At 45.6% G+C, this 23,084-nt stretch overlaps 1 long non-coding RNA gene across 2 annotated transcripts in view; it reads left to right on the forward strand.

Moving 5' to 3' along the window:
• The first annotated feature begins 493 nt into the window (after window positions 1–493).
• The window catches only part of LOC135967469 (uncharacterized), a 130,050-nt gene continuing 107,459 nt past the window's right edge, over window positions 494–23,084 (forward strand). For both annotated transcript variants that reach the window (XR_010581605.2, XR_012424791.1), the window contains exon 1: window positions 494–670. This is a non-coding gene — a long non-coding RNA (uncharacterized lncRNA). The remainder of the gene's footprint in view (window positions 671–23,084) is intronic.

Genomic DNA, 23,084 nt, shown 5'->3' on the forward strand with positions numbered 1-23,084 from the left:
TGGGAGGATTGCTTGAGCTCAGGAGGTCGAGGCTACAGCGAGTCATGATTGCTCCACTGCACTCCAGCCTGGGTGACAGAGTGAGACCCTGTCTGAAAAAAAAGAATTTAAGATATCCCAGTGACCAGTTCCAAGAAAACGCCACCTGGGCCTGAGCACTGGCTCTAACGGCAGGCAACTGATTACTCTTTGAACTCTGGGATCTGTCAGTGATGGTGGCAGGGGGAGTCTATGAAATTATCCTCAATGACTGACTCCTTGGGCCACAGGCTGGGGCGTGGTGTGGTGATCCAGGGGCTTGTGTTCTACTGGACTCCTGGCCCTGTGAACTTTGTGTTTAGGGGTGGAAGTATTGTCCCTGACTGAGTCCTTGAGGCCAGCTTCCTCCCCCTCTCCCGTGTAGCCGCAGCTGTGATGTGGCGTGGCCAACCTCCCCAAAGGTGCTTGTGTAACTTGTTTTTCAAAGTCTTGGCAGGAGCTCTGGTCCTGAAGTGAGAAAGGGTGTTTACATTCTGGAAGAGCAGTTCTGAGAAGTGTCTCACATCAGGGCTGTCCCTGACCAATCCTTGCTCCCCAGTATCTCTGGAAGCTTCTTTTCCTCTGGGATGGCTGGCCACAATCACAGAGATGATCTTGGACCTAGAGGAAACAAGCCTGAACATGACTGAAGGTAGGCGGTGAGGAAGTGTTTGTCTGCCACCCAGGGTTTGCTGCCTTGTGTAAACTGCCCTCCCTGGAAAGGCAAGGAAGCCTCTCCAGGACAAGGCTGTTGTTGCCCCAGTGCCTCGTGCCGTGCCTGGAATAGAGCACAGTGCTACAAGCAAGTGTTCCATAGACATGCACTAAGTTAATAAATTGTGAAAATACATGGGCAAGAAAACATTTCAGAGGTCACTTTGGTTCACGTTCTTAATTGACACCAGATTAACAGCTTTCTCTGAATGGTACTTACATTAATAACAATGGTTACTGTTTATTAAATACCTAGTGTCTGCCAAGCAAAGGCAGATATTATTTCCTTAAATCCAACAATAGTTCTACAAATAGGTAGAATCTCCCCAGTTAATAGCTGACAGCGCAAAGACTCATGGGCACAAATCTGAGAAACTTGCCTGAAGTTCACACAACAAATCAGGATTGAAAGCCACTGCCTTGGAGGCCCTGATTTTCATCTTTCTGTTTCTCTGTGAGGTCCCTTGCGCCCTGCTCACCTCCTGTTGGTCTCTGCTCCTGCCACAGCAGCCAGGAAACAGGAGCCTTTAAAGGAGGCTGATGGGCAGTTCCACCCCTCCTGGGGTGGGGAGCTGTGCATTCTTGCCATTTTTTCCCTCTTGCAAATAGGCTTGAAGTCAACGTAGAACGGGCAATGGAAAAGCAGCCCTGTTCCAGATGTCTGCTTTGTCATACTTTAAAACACCCACCCGTGTTGTGTTCAGACCTGTCCATCCTTCATTCTAGCAGCCCTCCCCTCCTGCCCCACCACCTGTCTCCATACACAGCTTTCCCTCTTCCTTTGCTTCCTCTTCTGATGGGCGTGAGGGCCAGATGTCACTTCACTAGAACAACCTCGCTACCAGTATTATTCTAGGGACAGGCCCTGGCACAAAATAAGCATTCAATAAGTATGTGTTGAATTGCACGTTAAATTCCAGACAAAGGAGGAAAAAGCTTTGGATCCAGAAGAAAATAGAAAAGCTTGGAGTGGGGATTGGGGTGAGAATGAACTTGATCGTCTATCCCCTCTTTCCTCCCTCACTGCCTCCCTCCCTGCCTCCCTCCCTAAGCCCAGGCAGCAATGTACTTAGTATTACTGCTGTCATCTGATTACAGTAACATCCAAACAGATTGAAAAGCCCCAATCAATGCCAGAGCTGAAGTGCACACGCGGGGGGTTGTTTCCTTGGAAATGTCGCAGCTGTAATTACTCTCCAAAGAGAAAAATCCAAACAACTTTCTTGACCCTCTGGGGAGAGGAAGTAACAATTGAACTACAAGGGGCAGAAAGTCATTTCTGACGTGCCGTGTGTGCGCGCGCGTGTGTGTGTGTGTGTGTGTGTGTGTCTCCACCTTCGCAGTGTACTGTCCAGAGATCGCCTTTGACAGCCCTGCATTCAAACGCCCGGCTGTGGGTCGGCGGCGCGGTGCCTGCTGCTGCAGCCGCGGCGGCTGAGATCATGCTGTTGATCTTGTTTTACAGAGAGCAGCCCAGCCTGTTGTGCCAGTACAGAATGTTCTCTTCTGTGAACTGAGTTTGAACTTTTCCAACCCACTTTGTTTGAGGAACCACACAGACAAAGAGGGTAAAAGACAGGGAAGATAACCCCCAAATTGTTGAAATCGTGGCGCTCGCTCGGATTTTGGCCTAGACCATTTGCTTTTCGCTACTCAAAATTGACCATCCCAAGCATTCCACTTCCTGGAAGAACAAAGCGCCTGTGATGGCCTTTTTCTAAGACAGGACTTGGCATCAACTTTGGAAATTAACGAGTCTGTCACTGTCTCTCTTCAATTTCTTTTTTTCCTCATAGGCGTTCAGGGAATAACAGTAATAAAAGTTATTTTCCTATAAAGGAAAGATAAGGCCCCTTGTGCTGGTGACTTCTCTCTCAGTTGTTCAAGGTATTACAATATTCCAAATAGTGTCCCCAATTTGCTGCTATAACTGGAGGTAATTGATTGTAAGGATTCTGGGTCACTGGCCTCCATATAAACGACCCATAAGGGAAGCTGTCAATGCTTGGTAAAGTAAGGTGGTTGGAAATATCTTTTCAAAAACCATCTTCATATAGCAAGACCCCATCTCAAACAATGACAAACAAACAAAAATCACAACTTTCAAGTGAGATGAGGTCACAGGAAAAAACAACCAAAAAAACCAAAGCCATCTTCACCTAGTCATAGAGTTGAGTCTCCAGTTGTTTAGGGGGTTGCTTGGAGTATCTGAGCAGGAGACCTTTACAGCATAGACAGAATGGTGCAGCGCAGTGATTTTCCAACTTACTATTATTATTTTTTAATGATAGTGGATTCCTTTCTTTGGAGTAAAGTTCACCAAACACTCACTGGTGAAGCAGGAAGAGCACAACTTTGAAGTGTGAGCTGTGGATCTGAAGTGTGAGCTGTGGATCTGAAGTGTGAGCTGTGGATCTGAAGTGTGAAGTGTGGATCTGAAGTGTGAGCTGTGGATCTGAAGTGTGAGCTGTGGATCTGAAGTGTGAAGTGTGGATCTGAAGTGTGAGCTGTGGATCTGAAGTGTGAGCTGTGGATCTGAAGTGTGAAGTGTGGATCTGAAGTGTGAGCTGTGGATCTGAAGTGTGAAGTGTGGATCTGAAGTGTGAGCTGTGGATCAGAAGTGTGAAGTGTGGATCTGAAGTGTGAGCTGTGGATCTGAAGTGTGAGCTGTGGATCTGAAGTGTGAAGTGTGGATCTGAAGTGTGAGCTGTGGATCTGAAGTGTGAGCTGTGGATCTGAAGTGTGAAGTGTGGATCTGAAGTGTGAGCTGTGGATCTGAAGTGTGAGCTGTGGATCTGAAGTGTGAAGTGTGGGTGTGAGCCTGCTTCTACTTAGGGGTGCTCATGTGATATAGGGAAAGTCTAATCTTCCGAGCTCCATTGGTGAAAGGAGCGTAAGGCTTGTCTTGTGTACTTGCAGAGTTATCTGTAAGTGTCCAGTGTTATGCCGTTGTACCAATCAGAGATTCCTCTCCTAAATTCTCAGTTCTACCACCTACTTCATAGTTTGGGGCTGCTGTCTTAGGGTTTTTGCTGACTGCTGGTAATAAGGAGATCTCTAGAAGGGAGTCTTCACTTCTGTGTCTTTACCCAGAGATTCCCTGTGACTTTTGTTGTTGTTGAAAAGTCACGTGTCAACATGGCATCAGAATATTGGTTAAATAGTTCACTCATTCTATAAAAGCCCCCCTGAATGCTTGCTGTGTTTAAGTTAGTGGCTGGAATCTAGGGATTGAGAGATGAGTAAGATAATGTTGACTGCCTTCAAAGAGTTTATTGTCTAGTGGGAGAGGCAGAAATACTCACACACATGATTCATAACATACATATATTTAGAATGCAAATGACGTCTGGGCACAGTGGCTCACACCTGTTAATTCCAGCACTTTAGGAGGCTGAGATGGGAGGATCACTTGAGCCCAGGAGTTCCAGACCAGCCTGGGGCAACATAGTGAGACCCCTATCTCTGCAAAAAATAAAAAATATAATATTTATAATACGAAGGAAGTTGATACATGCTCAGTAGAGGCACACATAATCAACTCTGATGGTAGAGGAAAAGGATGAGGATTCTGATAGGAAGTTGAGGCAAGAGTAAGCTATCAGTAAAGAAAGGAATTAAAGTCTTTGTGGTTAATAGAATTGCATGGTATATTTGGGTAATGATACGTAGTTCTTGTGGCTGAATGGTTGGTAGAGTTATGTGGGAAGAAGCAAAAAAATAGATTGAGCCTAGATCAGGGATACCCACTTCCCCCTGTTGTGCCCCTTGCTAATCTTTCTTCCTGAATTTGAATGAAACCTCAGGATTCTTCTCAACATAGTTCTCCATGAATCAGTTGGGACTGGCACTTGGGATGGAATCATTTGTCATTCCCAGCTTGGGACTTAAATCCCATGCTTACATATTGTATTTATTTTGGTTATTCTTGGGAGTTATTGCATGTTATTAAGACCAGAAGAGTAAGAGAGAATGGCACCATTCAATCTGTGTTTTGGTGAGGTAGTTGATGGCCACGGGAAGGATCCAGAGGAAAGGTGAGAGGCTGGAAACAGGGAGACCACTAAGAAGATACACAAATCATCTGAAATAGCATGAGTGGGAGGGAAAAGTAGACTGGACAGATGAGGCACTGGGGACAGATAAATGACTCAACTTAGCAATGACAGAGGGAGAAAGAAGACTTGACCATAACTGAATTTTCTCACCTGCATGACTGGATATGGTTTGGATATACAAACCATATCTGCCTAAATCTCATGTGGAAATGTAGTCCCCAATGTTGGAGGTGGGTCCTGGTGGGAGGTGATTTGATCATGGGGGCGGATTTCTCAGGAATGGTTTAGTACCATCCTCTTGGTATGGTCTTCACAATAGTGAGTGAGTCCTCATGAGATCTGGTCATTTAAAAGTGTGTGGCACCTCTCCCCTCTCGCTGGCACCCGCTCTGGCCGTATGATGTGCCTGCTTTCCCTTTGCCTTCCACCATGATTGTTAAGTTTCCTGAGGCTTTCCCAGAAGCTGACCAGATGCCAGCATCATGCTTCCTGTACAGACTGCAGAACTGTAAGCCAATTAAACCTTTGTTCTTTACAAATTACCCAGTCTTAGGTATTTCTTTATAGCAGCCTAATACAGTGACTGGTAGGAGAGAGGAGCCAAGAGAAGGAACACAGGACCAGGGCCTTTTACTTCTCTCTTTATAAAGGGAAAATAATGAGTTGGGATTCAGACAGGTTGAATTTGAGGGGTCTTTGGGACATCCATGGAGAGAATTCTAGCCATCATTTGGAAATACATATCTGGAGTTAAAAGCCAAAAAGGTGGTTCAGGATTCAGCCACATAGAGAAATGCCTTGGGAGTAAATGCTATCACCTAGGATGAGAGCCATGCAGGGCCGTTACGGGCCTGAAAAAGAGCCAGGTTAGACTTTGAGAGGTGCCTAATGAACACTGGAGGAAGAGAATCTGAAAACAACAATTCTAACAATGCGGGGTGTCATTAGTTAAATCCAGTCCTCTACTTCTGTGTCTGATTTTTCTTTAACGTAGAACAATGACTCACCTCAGTGTGGCCTTTGGTGTTTGAAAATGAACAACACAGGTAGCTTTCTCCTGCACATCCTTTATGGGAGTGTTTCTCAAGATCTCCTGATAGTTGACCATGACCTACAGTGAGAAATATACTTTATATTGGGACCAACACCATAGATGTCTATATAATTATTTAACTAAAGCAAAGGGCTTCATGAAACAATATCTACCTGTATCTTCTGAAATTAATGCAGATATGTTCTATTTTATTTAAAAAACGCTAGTTGGGTCCCACTATGTTGATATCACAATCACTAAAGTGTTTCAAACCCGCAGTTTGAAAGACACTGGGTTGAGGGACTGGTTTCTGGAAGTCCACTCTCCCTCTAGTGGTTGGTATCTTTCAGGACAGACTCAGCTCAGCCTGAGGATCAGTGGAGAGGACTTAACCCCATCTCCAAAGGCCTCCATTATGCGTTGGGATTTTTAGCTTTGGGAGGAAGTTTAGGTGAGTCCTACCAACAGGTTTACTTGTGATGTTCCCAGATGCAAATAATAAAAATAATAATAATAGACTTTTATACAGTCAGGCCCATAATATAGGTTATTAACACAATTAGTTTTAATACTAAGCCTCTGAGGGAAGTTCAGTTATACTTTCTTTTTGCAGATGAGAAATAGCAAGGCTAAGAGAGAGAACTTGTCCACGATCACACAGCCAGTAAATGGTGACACTGACATTTGAACTCAGTCAGTTGGTTTGCAGAGTCCAGTGCTTAATGCTATTCAGAAAACATTCTGAAGAGTTGGACAGTGAGCTGTATCTTCCTTGGTTCACCTGTGCTTCTGTGCCACGCCTTGCTAAGAGACTTCTGTGTCATTTAGCAAGGCGTAGTCTTTGCACTGTACACTTCAGACCCTCTCTCTGTGTAACTTCCTCAAGTTTGAAGTTCCTTGGATTATCAGATATCTGACATGCTATCATGTCAGGAGCCAGGGAAGGCAGGAGAGAGAAAGAGTAATGGGGCAGGGGCTGCTGAAAGGGCTTCTGAAGCTGGGCTGGACAAGGCAGTCTGAAGGGATGGAGTTCAGACCCTCATTATCTCCACCTGGCAGCAGCTTCCCCACTGACACCCTTCCTTTATCCTCACCCCTAAGAGTCCAGCCCCCTCCGTGTCTCCGCCAGGCTTATCTGTGCAAAGCAGCACTGTCGTCATCACTCTCCTACTTCATGCTTCCTGCTGACACTGCAGCCTCATCTTGTCCCAAAGTGAACTCTTCTCTCTTCCTTCTGTGCCAGCTCTCCCTTTCTGCCCCCTCCCAGCATCTACAGGATACAGTTCTGGGTCCTCATATGGCCACCCCAGACTCATGGTGGGCCCTCCTACCTTCCCCACTCCTCTCCCACTATTTGTCCACATGAAGCCCAGCCTGGCAAGTTTTCTCTCTGTCCCTGGATGCATGGTACTTGTCTGATTTCAGTGCTGAGCCCACGTGACCTTTCATGGAATGCATTCCCCTCCCCATTTCTCCCCATCCTTCAAGACCCAGTTCAGGCCTTGCCTCTTCCCTATGGCATCCCCTCATCTCTTCCTTTATTTTTGCATCTTTGCTTTTTATAGTTTCCATTGATCATGTCACCAAATACTGTACAATATTTAAATAGTTCGTGTTTTAAGTTCTCAACCAGATTCATTCATTGATTAATTTTAAAACTATTTATTCAATTGCCTATTAAGTTTCGGGCACAGGAAATTTAAGGAGAGTGAGGGTAAGAATAGGTGCCATAACTCTAGGATCCACAAAATGGGCCAGCACTGTCAAGGCAGTGGAGAACTGTTTTTCTTATTTCCATTCTCCTGGGAAAACACCCTGATTTTCTTTTGGTCACTCTCTTCTAAGTCTTAGTCCTTGTGGTATGAGCAGGGCTGACCTCTCCTCCTTGAATGAGAAGTGGGCATGAGGCCATGAGAGAACTGCATTCCCCTGGTCACAGATGTTGGTTCAGAGATGAGTCTGTGACTGTGGCTAGGCCAGTGAGAACTAGCCCTGGCTCTTGCTAGAACTGTCTGGGCCGTGAAGCTGGTAGAATGTGATCCTGGAGCTCTGGCAATTATTATTCTTATTTTATTTTTTTGAGACAGGGTCTCACTCTGTTGCCCAGGCTGGAGTGCAGTGGTGCAGATCTCAGATCACTATAACCTCTGCCTCCCAGGCTTAAATGATTCTCATGCCTCAGTCTCCCAAGTAGCTGAGGTTACAAGTGCATACCACCACACCCGGCTGATTTTTAAATTTTTAGTAGAGACGGGGGTTTCCTCATGTTGGCCAGGCTGATCTCAAACTCCTGACCTCAAGTGATTCACCTGTCTCGGCTTCCCAAAGTGCTGGGATTACAGGCATGAGCCACTGCACCCAGTCTCTGACAATTATTATTGCCACCACTGGGAGAGGGCCTGTCTGAAGATGAAGGCAACGTGGAGGAGATCCTCAGAGTAAGGGAATGGAAAGCGGTTGATTCTGGATAATAGCTTTTGAGCACTTCGATCCAGCCAATACTATACCTTGAAGCCAATACATTCTCTTATGGGTTACGTTGATTTCTGTTGAGCTTCTGTAAGTCACAGTTAAAAGAGTTCTAATTATTACAGTGTGTGCTTCATGCTCCATGCTCTATGATTATCTGCATCTGGCTTGAACCTCTTCCCCTAACCCCAGCTAGCCTAGACTGATTCCCATCCCAAATCAGGTTGGGTTAAAAGGCAAGATTAAAATGAATCTGGCCAGGCGTGGTGGCTCATACCTGTAATCCCAGCACTTTGGGAGGCCGATGTGGGCAGATCACCTAAGGTCAGGAGTTTGAAACCACCCTGGCCAGCATGGTGAAACCCCATCTCTACTAAAGATACAAAATTAACCTGGTGAGGTGGCAGGTGCCTGTAATCCCAGCTACTTGGGAGGCTGAGGCAGGAGAATCACTTGAACCTGGGGGGTGGAGGTTGCGGTGAGCCAAGATCACACCATTGTACTCCAGCCTGGGTGAGAAGAGAAAAACTATCTCAAAAAAATAAAATAAAAAATAAAGTGAGCCTGGGGATGGAGGGACGATGAAGAGAGGTTGGTTAATGGGTACAAACATACAGTCAGATAAAAGGAGTAAGTTCCGGTGTTTGACAGCACAGTAGCGTGACGATAGTTAACAATAATTGCATATTACAAAATAGCTAGAAGATCAATGTTCCTAACATAAAGAATGATAAATGCTTGAGGTGATGGATATCCTAAATACCGTGACTTGATCATTACATGTTGTATGTATTTTTCAAAATATCACATGTACAATTATGTGTCAAAAAATAGTTTTGAAGAAAAGTTGGAAGTAACTCAATGACTTTAGCATGGCTCTGGTCACAGACGAGTGCTATTTTTTTTCCCCACATTGAATCCTTCCCACAGGGCCTGGGGCCTGGTGCTGCTATCCTCCTAGCATTCAGGGTATGTCTGGCACCCCGTGCCGGCTCATGTCAGCCTTTTATAGAGATAGCCTGTTTTGCATCTCTGAAAAGAGATAAGGACAGGGCACGGTGACTCATACCTGTAATCCCAGTATTTTGGGAGGCTGAGGTGGATGAATTGCTTGAGCCCAGGAACTCCAGACCAGTCTGGGCAATATGACAAAACCCCATCTCTACTAAAAACACAAAAATTAGCCTGGTGTAGTGGTGCACACCTGTAATCTCAGCTACTCTGGAGGCTGAGGCACGAGAATCACTTGAACCCAGGAGGACGAGGTTGCAGTGAGCTGAGTGCAGGCCACTGCACTCCAGCCTGAGTGACAGAGCCAGAGTGAGACTCTGTCTGACAAAAACAAAAGACGATAGGATCCTCATATTGAGCAAGATTTATAATAATGTGCTGATAAACGTGTAGTGGGCTTATAAACTATAAGTGGCTGTGATTAGGTTACAACAGAGAAAGGAAAACTTACTGTAGTCTTCATTTGAATAATGCCTGTGCGTGGGTAGTGGCTTCTGAGTGTGTGTTTTATCTACTCTCTGATAAATTCTTATAAATCAATTGGCATGTATTTAATAAGCACCAGCTATAAATTAGAGACCAAACCTTTTTAGTCATTGCACAGCCCTAAGCAGTAGCTGCTTAATAAATACTTTTGGTAATTAATTATGCTCCGCAGCCCTCAAATTACTTAGAGATATGATCAAGCAGAGGGAGTACACATTTTTGGTTTCCAGTATAGTACTCATCTTCACCCCTGGTCCAAGGAATGACCAAATATTCCTAAGCTAGTGGTAGGAATATTTTCTTTTCCTCCAGCATTTAGTCTCAGATTCTTGGAATGTTGTCAGTTTCAGAAGTCAGAGGTTGGGGAACATTTTAAAATGCTGTTAACAGAACAGATTATGCCTTGAACTAAATCACATTTGTGTCTCACCTTAAATGTTCCTAGGCTGCCGGGGATGACTTCTTGTGCCTGCATTTAGTCTCTGGCTCAGGCTACATGTGGACACACCCTTGGATTAGCCCCAAATTGGAGCTTCTCCAGTTGAAGGTGTCCCTCTTAAGTGCTTCTGCCTGGTGAATATTTGGAATAGTTCAGGTGCCCTCTCTGGCCCCTTTTACTTAAATCTTTCTGTAATAAAATCATAATAAAATAACTTCAGTGACCTTCTGCTAAGGAGCCCTATAAAGAGCTCTGGTTAGAGGCACTTCCAGAAGAAAGACCAGCCACAGTTCTTCATGGGGGTGAGTCGGGAAGGGCCATCTTACCAGAAAATATGATTCAATTACGACCGCTTAGGAGCGAGACATCCATTCTGGCTGGTTCCTATTAATAAAGCTCAGAATCCTGAGACAGAACAACCCCTTCCCTCCCCCAGATATCTCAGGAATCATTAGACTTTAAAGATCCAGCAACAATTTTATTTTTCCTATAGTTGGGAGTAGGGAAGTGTGGCACTCACCTTCCTTTCTCCACTGCGGTTCAGCAGGCACTGATTTTATGGCAGACTCAAAGGCAGTGTTCTCAGCCTTGGGGCACACTAGAATAACCTGGGGGCTTGAAAAACTATTGATGCCAGGTACTCACCCCTCAAGATTTTGAATTATGTGGTCCAGGCTGTAACCTGGCATTGGGATTTAAAAATCTTCCCAGGTATTTATAGTGTGCTGTAGTTGTATGATCTGATCAGGTCCAGGAAAAGAAAAAAGCTAAATCCAGACTTTGCTTAAACAGATCATCATTGCCTAAAATTGATTTTCTATATGCCAGAGAATATGGAATAATAAGAAATGTGACTTTGTAATAAAGACATCTGGAAAATTCTTTTGATTGTTTTTTATTGTAACTGGGGAGAGTAAAACTCTTTACTTTGGCTTGGCCTGGTAGCACCTGTAATTCCAGTTCTTTGGGAGGCTGAGGTGGGAGGATCACTTGAGGCCAGGAATTTGAGACCAGTCTGGGCAACATAGTGAGACCCTATCTCTGCAAAAAAGCTTCAAACCTACCTCTGTCATATCAAGATATCTTCCCCAAAGTGAAGCAAGTTTGAAATGAGCAAACATCAGCGAGTACTACCATTCTCAAATTTCCCTGCCTCCCATACTGTCTACTTGGTTTTCCTGTTTTGTGTGAGGAGTTAGTAGAGTTGTAGCATATTAGAGTAGATAGGGAGTGTTGATATCCTTGATTCTGTTCTCTTCAATTTGCAGGCAAGGAACTAAGGCCCACAGAGTTAGAGGATATGCCCGGGGTCACATGGTCAAGTAGTGGTTGTAATGACATTCTTAATCCTACCCAACATCTAGTGCCTATTTCTTTCTTGCTTTTTTTTTTTTGAGGTGGGTTTTGCTCTGTCACTCAGGCTGGAGTGCAATGGCACAATCTCGGCTCACTGCAACCTCTGCCTCCCGCGTAGCTGGGATTACAGATACATGCCACCATGCCCTGCTAACTTTTGTATTTTTAGTAGAGATGGGGCTTTTCCCATGTTGCTCACACTAGCCTCGAACTCCTGACCTCAGGTGATCCACCCGCCTCGGCCTGCCAAAGTGCTGGGATTAAAGGCATGAGCCACAGCACCCGGCCCTCTAGTCCCTATTTCTTTCTTCTCAGCAGAATCTCAGTTTGGGGCTCTATTCCTCTTATGGTGACTCAGAAGAAGCTGACACCATTTGCAGCTCCAGCATACATCTTGGTTAGTCTAAGCCAATGAATGAATGTCATTCTCCTGGCAAGTGCTGTTGATCTAATGGTAAGTACATGACCCAAGATGGATCAGTCAGACTGAAGGGGAGGACTTATGTCCCATGCATAAGCAAGAAAATTCTTGTTCTGTCTCTTGCATAAACCTCCGTTGCCATTGGGAGCCATCTTTTCACTGTCAGGGGTCTATCTGATGCAGGTGTCCAAGCACAATTAGAGCACCGCTCTATCTATCAACGTCTACTAAGTGAGGTGTAATTACACTACACAATTGCCTCACAATGTCTAGCAGGCTAGGCTACTCCATTGGGCATCTGGGCAAAGGGGGGGTTTCTTAACTTTTCCAGGCTGCTGAGGAGAGGTGGTGATTAGCCATATCATGGCACTGAGGGAATTTCTGTGCATTAGTCTTTGGCAATTAAACCTTATGCTTGTCCCCAGTGCTGTAAGTGGCATTGCCTGTATCTGCATAAAGGTAACAAGACAGAAGAAGAAGAAACTACCTGAATCAGCCAAGTGGCAGACAATGCAATTTTGGTGCCTGGTGACACTTTTAGTTGCAAATGATGTACTTTTTATTGCAACTTGAGCTGCTTAAATAATAAAATATTGGCTCAGGTAAATAAAAAGTACTGGGCTATGTGCCTAAAACCAGAGGTTCAAATGATTTCATGTGTACCCTGTCTCTTGGCTTCTCTATCATCCACATTGCCTTTCTCACATTCCACATGGGGGCAGGAGGGCATCCAATGACTCCAGACACACCTTCTTCCATGCCTAAGACCAGTGGAAGAGAGTCGGGCCTGCCTCCTGTCTCAAGTGCTACAAGTGTCTCCTCACCCCTCATGGGCTCTGGTTGAATTGCATGCCCATTCCTGAACCAGCCCTTATGGCAATGCTTTGAATTGCCAGGCCTTAGTTCCCTGTCTCCCTGGGCTGAAGAACATAAACTGAGATTGGCAGAAGGTCCCCAGAGGAAAATCACTGTTTTATTACTGAGGAGACAGGCAAATAGGTGCTGGCAGTCCAAGTTGGTATACCTAGAAGCTTTTCTAAATGTGTAGTGTTTTTGTTTGTTTGTCTTGTGCAAAGAGCAGAGAATTTGCAACCAGAAGACTGAGATTTCAGTCCCGGCTATCTGAGTCTCAGCCCCACAATTTTTAAATGGGAAAGGGTATCTTTACCCAGTTTGAACCTGGTATTACTCTGAGGCTTGAATGAGATTCTGGACAGGAAAGTGTTATTTAAAATGATAAGGGCTAAACAAAAAAGAGGGATTGTTGTTCTTATTACTATTATCATCTTTTCTGAGTTTCTCCCATTCATGCTTTGGCTATGTGCAAGGTTCTCTTAGGCAAGACATGAAGAGTAAATGCACCTGGGTACAGTAGCTCATGCCTGTAATCCCAGTACTTGGGAGGCTGAGGTGGGCAAATCACTTGAGCTTAGGAGTTCAAGACCAGCCTGGGCAATGAGGCACGAGAATTGCTTGAGCACAGGAGATGGAGTTTGCAGTGAGCTGAGATTGCACCACTGCACTCAGCCTGGATGACAGAGTGAGACGAGACTCTGTTGCAAAACAACAAAAAACCAAAAATTAGTCAGGCATGGTGGCATGCACTTTTAGTCCCAGCTACTTGGGGGGCTGAGGTGGTAGGATGGCTTGAACCTGGGAGGTTGCAGTGAGGTAAGACTGCACCACTGCACACTCCTGCTTGGGTGACAGAGAAAGACTCGGTCTCAAAAAAAAAAAAAAAAAAAAAAAAAAGTAAATGCATTATTGGCAACTAGGAAGACTGGCCAGTGTTGCTGTTAGCACAGATAGCATCTTTGTTACAATCAGAAATAGACCTCTCATTCCACCTCTAGGCAGTGCAGTCCCCAGGGAACATGGTTTGCCGAGTGGATAGCATCATTGTGTAAATAAAAAGTTACCCCTTCCTCTAGGCAGACCCACCTGCATGCTAGGGCACACAGCGTTGTGAATGGAGTGCATGCTGGGTTCCAATTGTTGCTACCCTGTTTGCAGGAAAGTGGGGCAGTTGGGAGAGGGGGGCTCTATGCAGTGTACAACCTGCACAGCTCTGTACTCTGGGCCCTGACTTTGGTGGTAAATCATTGGGCAGATTGAACTCTGGAAGGCTTACTCCTCATTTTCCTGGCAAAGTCCAACTACCCCTCTAAGACCAATGATCACTTTGCCTTTTCTGAGCCTTTTCACGTCATGCTGAAAGCAGCAATCTGTGCTGTCTTTCTTAGTTAACCACCCACTAGCGATCCAGATTCGGCTGGTCTTTTCAGATGCTCACCTGCATACCGTTCCAACCACAAGGAAGAAGAATTCTTCCTTTTTGACTGTCCTCATGAGTGATTTTGCAGAAGACAGCTAACCCTTTAAAATAAATACAATGCATTTGTTGACTACAATTGGCTGTTGTTGGAAAGTCAGATGCTGATTTCTCCAAAGTGCCTGGGAAGAAGGGCTGAAAAGCACAGGCAGCTTCACCTCGACTGACCACCACTGTTTGCTATTCTAAATCTTCTTGGCAACAGTAACTCTGGAAAGAAATTATTTGAACTAGATCCAGCCAGTCTCCAGGGAGCCCGGGATGCAATACAGTAGCCTTTATGTTACTATGACGGAAAGTCTTCCTATTCTTAAAAGATTAGCCTGCTCTTTAGTGAAAGACGGATAGTTAGAATCAACAGGCACTTGCAGGGTTGTGTTGTGATCGAGTTGCCCCTTGACTTCATCCTTGGACTCCTTTGAGTCATCTGAAACGCATAGCTCTGATGGAAACTTTTCAACATAATTTTACCCAGGATTAACCAGTCACCATGACCTCAGTGATGTGGCTTGGGTGAACTGTCTCAGTTTAAGGCATGCTCAGATCTCTTTTGCTTAGAAAACACCTTTGCATGGTGGCTCACACCTGTAATCCCAGCACTTTGGGAGGCTGAGGTGGGCGGATCACGAGGTCAAGAGATCGAGACCATCCTGGCCAACATGGTGAAACCCCATCTCTACTAAAAATACAAAAATTAGCCGGATGTGGCGGTATATGCCTGTAGTCCCAGCTACTCAGGAGGCTGAGGCAGGAGAATTGCTTAAACCCAGGAGGCAGAGGTTGCAGTGACTCAAGATCGTGCCGCTGCACTCCAGCCTGGTGACAGAGCGAGATTCTTGCTCTTGGAAAAAAAAAAAAAAAAAGAAAAAGAAAACACCTTTGCTTGACACTACTGTTTTTACCTTGTATCTCTTCTTTACACAGAAAAAAGCTTGCTGCCTTAGCATCCATTTCCTCACTATCTACCTGCTTTCACTTCCTCCAAGTTGGTTGGTTTTTCTTTTTGTCCTCTTCTTCCCACAGATCCATTTTCAGCCCTTCTCTGGTCCCATTGGGCTCCCTTGCCCTTGGGTTACTGATTGGCTTCCCCAACGGAAGACAAAGCAGGAGATTGGAAGGTGAGAGGGCAGTGGGATGAGGTGTTTGCTGCCTCTGATCCTCCATTGCAGCCTCATGAAGGGTTTGGCAGAGGCTGAGAGGCTGTGTTCTTCTATAGCCCTGATCCTGGTGGGGACGGGTTCTTCTGTGGTTCCAGAATCACCACCCGCTGTCTTGACTTTTCAGGCACAGAGATGGAAACAGCTTCCTGTGATTGTGTATCATAATCTCTTGCTGGTTTTCTTAATGCAGTCTACACCCTATATAGTCCCTTCATTAAATTCTTTACAGTTCAACCTTTTTGAGTGTCCATCTGTTTCCTGCCGGGATGCTAACTGAGGCAGCATTCTTCCGAAACATGCATCCAAAATAGCTCCCTGGAGGGTTGTCAGGACATTTGGAATGGGTGGCCAAGAAAACTTCCCAGCCCTTTTCCTCCTTAGCCACTTCTGCTCAGATTACTTCCTCTTTATCCCTCCTGTTCCTTAGTCTTCGAGATGCTGTTTTCACCCTCCTAGCTTTCAACATTTTCACTCATTATCTGACAAGAACTATTATAAATGGTCCTCTTATTTCCATTCCATCCTTCTCAGGTACATCACCCATAAACAAAAATAATCTTCCTAAAACACCTGGAACCAATTTCTGGAATACTCTCAGCTCGGCAGAGGTAGGTTCTGGATAGTCTCCATTTGCCCTGTTGATTCACTCTTCATTGTTCTCCACCATGTTCTGAGCCCTGGGAGACAGACTTTTATGGATGTATCAAAGGGCTCCCTTGCTCTCTAATTACCTGTTGGTTCAGCCAGTTAGGAGGCACTGGAAGGAAACCAGAGAGCAAGGGGAAGATGTGGTTGGGGTATTACCCAACCAGATGGGTAGTGGGTTGGCAGTGGCCACGTTTCTCATCTGTAGACCACAGGTCTTCCCCTAGAGCTACCACCACTTTCTCGCTTTCCCTACTGCTGCTAGCCCTGTAGGCTGTCCTCAACCTGCCCACCACTTCATAGTCCTGCTCTCTTAAACTGTTCTGAATGACCTCCATGTGAGGGTGTGACCCATCAGCTTTCTTTTGGGATCATGAAGGTCTTGGGGACTCAATCACTGCCTTCAGTGAAGCTCTGTAGACTCTCCCCTTCCTCTCTCTTTGGGAGCTCCCACGGCTTTCTAGTCACTCCTATTTATTACAACTTAGTGTAGTTGGGCTGAAAATTTAATCTCGTATCTGATTTAATTCTCTCTGCTCAAGGGGAGGGATCTGAGGAAGACAGCAGGGTGTACTCTTTCACTTCCTGCTCCCTCTATCAGGCATCTTTTTTTGTGCTGGAGGAAGAGGAGAAAGGAAAGAGACACATCTCTCTTTTCATAATGAGCTGCCGAAGCAGTTTTGTCTTTCTTGTTTTCTAATGTCTTTGGCTAACAGTGAGGGCTCATTAAGTCTATTTAGGAGGCAGCAGTCCAAATGCTAATCGTTCCAGGATGGGCTAGGTGATGCTGTGCTCACAAACAACCTCCAAATTTGAAGTACTTAGAGCAACAAAGGCTTACTTCTCTCTCTCATGCTACGTGTCCACTGCACGTATTACCGTATCAGGGACTCAGGCTCATGGGACAGTGGCCATCTTTAACATTGCCAGACTCTGTACCAGAGGGAACAAGAGCTCACAGAAGATCAGGGGCCAGAGTGACTTATACTTGCATCTCGTTGGCTAGAACTAGTCATGTGGCCTCACCCAGAAAGGCACCAGGAAGTACAATCTTACTGTGTGCCCAGAGACCCTAGACATAAGGTCTTGCAATGTTGCTAAGGCTGGTTTTGAACTTCTGGGCTCAAGCAATCTTTCTGCCTCCCATCCCAAGGTGCTAGGATTTTAGGTGTGCACCACTGTGCCCAGCTACCAGCTACTATTTTTTTTTTTACAGAAAATTATTGTGGTAAATTACACTTAACATTAAATTTGCCAATTTAATTATTTGAGTGCACAATTCAGTGGCATTTAGTACACTCACTGTATTGTGCAACTATCACCGCTATTTAGTTCCAGACCATTTTCATCGTCTCAAAAGGAAACCCCTCCATGAAGCAGTCACTCCCCATCCTCCCACTTGCTCCAGCCTCTGGCAATCACTAATCTGCTTTCTGTCTCTATGAATTTGCTTATTCTGAATATTTCATATAAACGGAATTGTACAATATGTAGCCTTTTGTATCTTTAAGCCCAGTTATTTTTTCCAAGTTGTCCTCCTGACCCACAGGAAGCTGACACAATATTGTACCCAGTCGTGGCAATGCAGGTGCTCCCTGGTCCCCTCTTTCTCCACGTGTTGTCACTCTTACTTCCTTTTTCCTGGCTCAGAAGGAGATAAACACCCACTGCCTAAGCAGAGAATGGATTTCCTGCCTCTCTTCTTTCAGGTTCCTCAATCTCTGTGTGTGCGTCTCCTGGAGTCCTTGTCGACACCAGGGGAAAGAGGGTGTATATCCCTGGCTGCCCAAAGGAGGAAAAGCCACTGTGTTCCCCTAGGCTCATCTCTTCTGACTCCCTAACCCCTGCCCAGCAGAAGTGCTTACATAGTTTGGGGTGGTGGCATTCTAACGGGACCCATCGATAAACCATAGGGGCCTGTGGCATCTGGCCCCATGTTTTTTTTCTTTTTGAAACAGGGTCTCATTCTGTTGCCCAGGTTAGAGTGCAGTGGTGCAATTATAGTTCACTGCAGCCTCCAATGCCTAAGCTTAAGCAATTCTCTCACCTCAGCCTCCCCAGTTGCTAGGATTATCGGCATGTGCCACCATGCCAGGATAATTTTGTTTTGTTTCATTTGTTTTTGTAGAGACAGGATCTTGCTATGTTGCCCAGGCTGGTCTTGAACATCTGGGCTCAAGCTGTCCTCTTGCTTCAGCTTTGCAGAGCACTGGGATTACAGGGATGACCCAAAGTGCAGGGTCTGGCTCCATCTTTTTTTCCCCCCCCCAGGTTCTTTAGCAACTGCTGTTTTCAGCCATGGGCCAAGTACTAATTGTGCTAAAACAAGAAAGGTCTTTTTTTTTTTTGAGATGGAGTCTTGCTCCTATCACCCATGCTGGAGTGATGGCATGATCTCAGCTCACTGCAACCTCCTCCTCCTGGGTTCAAGCAATTCTCCTGCCTCAGCCTCCCAAGTAGCTGTGATTACAGGTGCCTGCCACCACACCCGGCTAATTTTGTATTTTTAGTAGAGACAGGGTTTCACCATGTTGATCAGGATGGTCTCGAACTCCTGACCTCAGGTGATCCACCTACCTACATCTCCCAAAGTGCTGGAATTACAGGTGTGAGCCGCTGCGCCTGGCCAAGAAAGGTCTTTTGATACTTTCTTACACATTCTGATAGTGTTTCTCCTCGGCTTAACTTTCCATGTCTCTCTATTATGAATGAGATAAATTCCAAACTCTGGTCTTAGCATTCAAGGCCCTCTTCAGTTAAGTTTTCTAGTTTTCTCTCTCTAGTTTTCCTTTTAGGCTGGCCAGCACACTCACTGGCCCCAACAAGGCCTTGAATGATTTCAGTTGGGGTTCTTTACTCATTCATCCTGACCTGGGGTTCTCCTTCTGTCTTCCTATCTCTCCTCCCAGCCTCCCTGGGTTCCCAGCCTCCTCTGCCCTTGGAACTCCGCAGCCTGGTCTGCACCTGTTGGTGGCATCCAATGTTTATGTCTCATTCTGTGTGGGGGTGGGGTGGGGTGAGTTGCTGAATGTCCCACTGATTGCAGCCAGCATGAAGGTTCACCGGCCCACCCCTCACCCCATGTGTCATCCGTAAGGGAAGCTAGCAGAGCCAGGCAGAAGCAGGCTTGGCCTACAGAATCCAAATATTTTCCTGATTGGTGATGAGGTGTTAGGAATGTGTGAAGAAGTGACTGTGGATAACTCAGTCATCTTCCAGGGACACCTGCCCAACTCATGCTAGGATGGAGGATCGCGAAGTGATGATCATAAATTGTCTGCTAGAGGTTCTTTCAGGTTGACCCAGAGGTACATTCTGTTATTGCCATGTTTGGGTGGAGGGGTGAGAAAAAGGCAGAGCAGAGAGGGAGCAAGAAAGGTAAATTGGGGAGGGAAGATGAGACACAAATAAAGAGGAAAAGGCAGGTCAATGGGGGGAGGAGGAAATCGGAGGGGGATGAATTTGTGGACCCTAAATCTCACTTTTCTCAAAGGAGAAAACCCTGTGGAGTGGCTTCTACTATTTCTATGCTTTCTTTCTACCCCAGGCAGGATATACAGCCCCCATGCCCCCCAACGCCCCAAGTTACCTGCCTTGATTGATCAAAAAGCAGCTCTAGGCCAGAGCGTGTTCTTCCTTGGTAATCTCATCTCTGTGCTGTGTCTGCTTTTGTTTGTGTGTTTTTGATTTAGTTTGTTTCAGTGGGAAGGGCTGATTTACGCCTTGGAGGAATTATTCTGAGTCTTGGAGAAATACCGAAAGGGACAGAGCTAAAGAGCGGCTGCCACATCCCAAGTGCCTGCCCTTTCTCAGTGTGGCCTGTTGTAGCAGAAGTTCCCTTTGGGCATGCAGCCACCTGGAAGTGGGCATGTCTCCTTTTAGGGTCCCCAGCGAGGCTTCCCTAAATCAGGCCAGGCTAGCAGCATTCTGTTTTGAGGCGTTTTGACTTTTACAAATCCTTTGCTCCCTTAAAAGCAAAGGCAGACGCTGCAGAAAGTCCTGGCGCTTGGCCTTCTGTAAGGCCTGTGGTTGACTTGCATGCAGGTGAGGGTGGCCTGCTGGCTCTGCGCTCATTCCCATTCATGAGCACTTCTTACCTGGCCTCCTGTAGCAAATTTCCAAGAAGCGTTCTTGCCGTTGTACTCTCCCCTTTGTGTCATTCTATGTGCAGCTACTGGGTTAGTCCTGTTAAAGATCCCCTCTTATCTTGTTCCTTCACTTAAAAATCATCACTGGTTCCCATTGCTCACGAAATAACTAGTTTGTGCAATCAAGTTTCTCTGCTTACTGCAGAAGGTACAAACCCTATATACTCTCCCATTCTTCCCTGAGGGCAGGCTGGGGAGCTGGGGAGAAGTGAAGGACCACATGCTGGGGCCCTGAGAATCTGCCCATATCCCGTTTCGAGTTTCAGAGGGTGCCACTTGCGATGCTGGTGCTGAGATGATCCTGGTTTTTTTGGCATGCTTTATACTCGGGGTTCCCTCTTTTTGCAGGCTTTCCATCAAGCCCTTTAACAATATTTACTTATATGTTGTAAAGGGAAGCTCTAGATGGTAACAGTAAGTTTGCAAATAACAGTAAACCAGTGATTCTTGACCTGCATGCTATCACATCCCTCCTCCCATACCCATGGCAGATGTGCCTAATCCATTTGTGCCCACTGAGCCGAGCTGAGGCCTCAAAAAACCTTTTCAACACTACTCCAGGCAATCACTCCAATCAATTGAATTTGTCCAGTGAGATAAAATCTATTTGTTATCCCTATACCCTACCCTTTCAGGGTGTGAAACATCAAACCTTGTAGAGATTGGATACAAGAGAACATGGACAGGTCCTTAAAGTCAACCCAGAAGTGGCAGGAGACCTCACTAATTTTGAGATAATCATATTTTGAGATTTAACCAAAGTTTTTCTGCTTCTACCCCTAACCTGTCCCTGAATCCAGACTAAGGACATTCTGCTTTTATTCTCTAGATGAATGAATGACTTAGCAAAAATGCAGAGAGAAAGCTAAGAGTCTAAACAGACTTTGAAACTGCTGGTGGAGATGGGAATTTGAGGAAAAAAAGAAAAGCTTTTGAGGTTCAAAAGCTTAAGTTTTGGAGTTTCAAAAGCCTGCCTCCTAAGGGGACTCAGGGCATACAGAATATATGATGAGCAGAACGAAGAAAAAAACCAGGCAAACAGGGAAAAGTACCCTAGGGTGGAAGTTGGAGGGGGAGAAAAAATATTGGTTCCTGTGCCCTGCATGTCCCTGGGCCAAGTCTGTGTGAGGAACAGTGGAGCCCCAGGGAGGCTGGGGAAACTCAGGCACAAGGGACCTGATAGTGGCATGGATGGGACACAGGAGACTGTGGCCATGAAGAGGAACTGGAATGACATAGCAGAAGACCGGTATGGAGGTGACATGAAGGACCTGGTAGACCCTGCCCCTGACATCTTGGGAGCCCTGAGGAAATAGAAATCCACAGGGATCCTAAATTTACTGAGATTAAATTTCTGCCATTGAGCGGAATGGGAGCTGAAAAGGGCACACTTCAACTGATATTTGTATCACATAGATACAAATGATATTTGACACATAGAAAGACATCACCCAAACTATGATTATGAGGTGATACTTTTTAATTTTTTTTATTTATTTAGACAGGGTCTTGCTTTGTCTCTCAGGCTGCAGTGCAGTGGTATGATCACAGCTCACTGCAGCCTTGAACTCCTGGACTCAAGCTATCCTCCCACCTGAGCCATGCCACCATGCCCAGCTAATATTTGATTTTATAGAGACAGGGTTTTGCCATGTTGCCAAGGCTGGTCTCAAACTCCTGGGCTCAAACAATTCACCTACCTTGGCTTCCTAAAGTTCTGGGATTACAGGTGTGAGCCACTGCACCTGGCCTGAGGTGACACTTTCTGGTCTTTGTTGTGGCCTGGCAAGTATATTGGTGGTATACACCTTTTCTTAGGAAGCATCCATCTCACTGCAAGTGTCCCCTGTATCTGGAATTCTGGTTGTAGGTCTGGTTACAGAACTTCAAGAAGGACCTGCTGTCTCTGGAGAAGGTTCAAAGATGGCTAGAACTGAGAGAAGCAGGAAAATTGGGGGGCAGTGCTGATACACAGCACAGCTGTGAGATTATGACTGTGACTGAGAATGAACAAAGCTGTAAGGGATTTAAAGTTGTCAAGGGTGAGGGCTGGGCCCCATGGATTGCTCATGAAGTCCTGGAGCACTATAAATACATAAACTAGGCCTACTGCAAATGAGGTTGGAGGAAAGAAAAGCTATTCCAGTTCACAGAAGATAATATACCTCTGGGACTGTTAACCCTTTAACAATATGCAGGTTAGGAATATAAATATATTTTTAAAAGGGGTTAGTTTAGGGCTTCTTGAGCTTGAGATTATTGGCTGTACGCGTTCGATGATGCTTCATTGTGGAGGGCTGTCCTGTGCATTGTAAAATGTTTAGCAATATTCCTGGCTTCTACACATTAGATTATGGTAGCATCTCAGCCCCTGCCCTGACCACAGTTGTGATAACTGAATGTGTATTCAGATACTGCCATGTGTCTCCTGGGGGGCAAAATCACCCCTAATTGAGAGTCACTGGGTTAATGCAATGTTCCTGAAGGATGGATTACACAATAGAGTCATGCAAATAGAAAGTGGGGCCTGTACTCTGGAAATACTGAGTTAAAACAAGCTAAACAGCATTTTATTTTGAGGACCACTCAGGTCTGCAACATACCAATGCCATGGACTGAATGTGTCGTCCCCCAATTCCTATGTTGAAGTCCTAACCCCCAAGGTCATGGTATTAAAAGATGGTGCTTTCATAGGTGATTAGGTCCTGGGGGCATAACCCTCAGCACTGGGATTAGTGCTCTTATCACAGAGGCCCCAGAGAGTTCATTTGCTCCTTTTACCAGGTGGGGGCAC

The sequence above is a fragment of the Macaca fascicularis genome, chromosome 15 (assembly GCF_037993035.2).
Source record: "Macaca fascicularis isolate 582-1 chromosome 15, T2T-MFA8v1.1".
In the NCBI taxonomy this organism is placed as follows: Eukaryota; Metazoa; Chordata; class Mammalia; order Primates; family Cercopithecidae; genus Macaca; species Macaca fascicularis.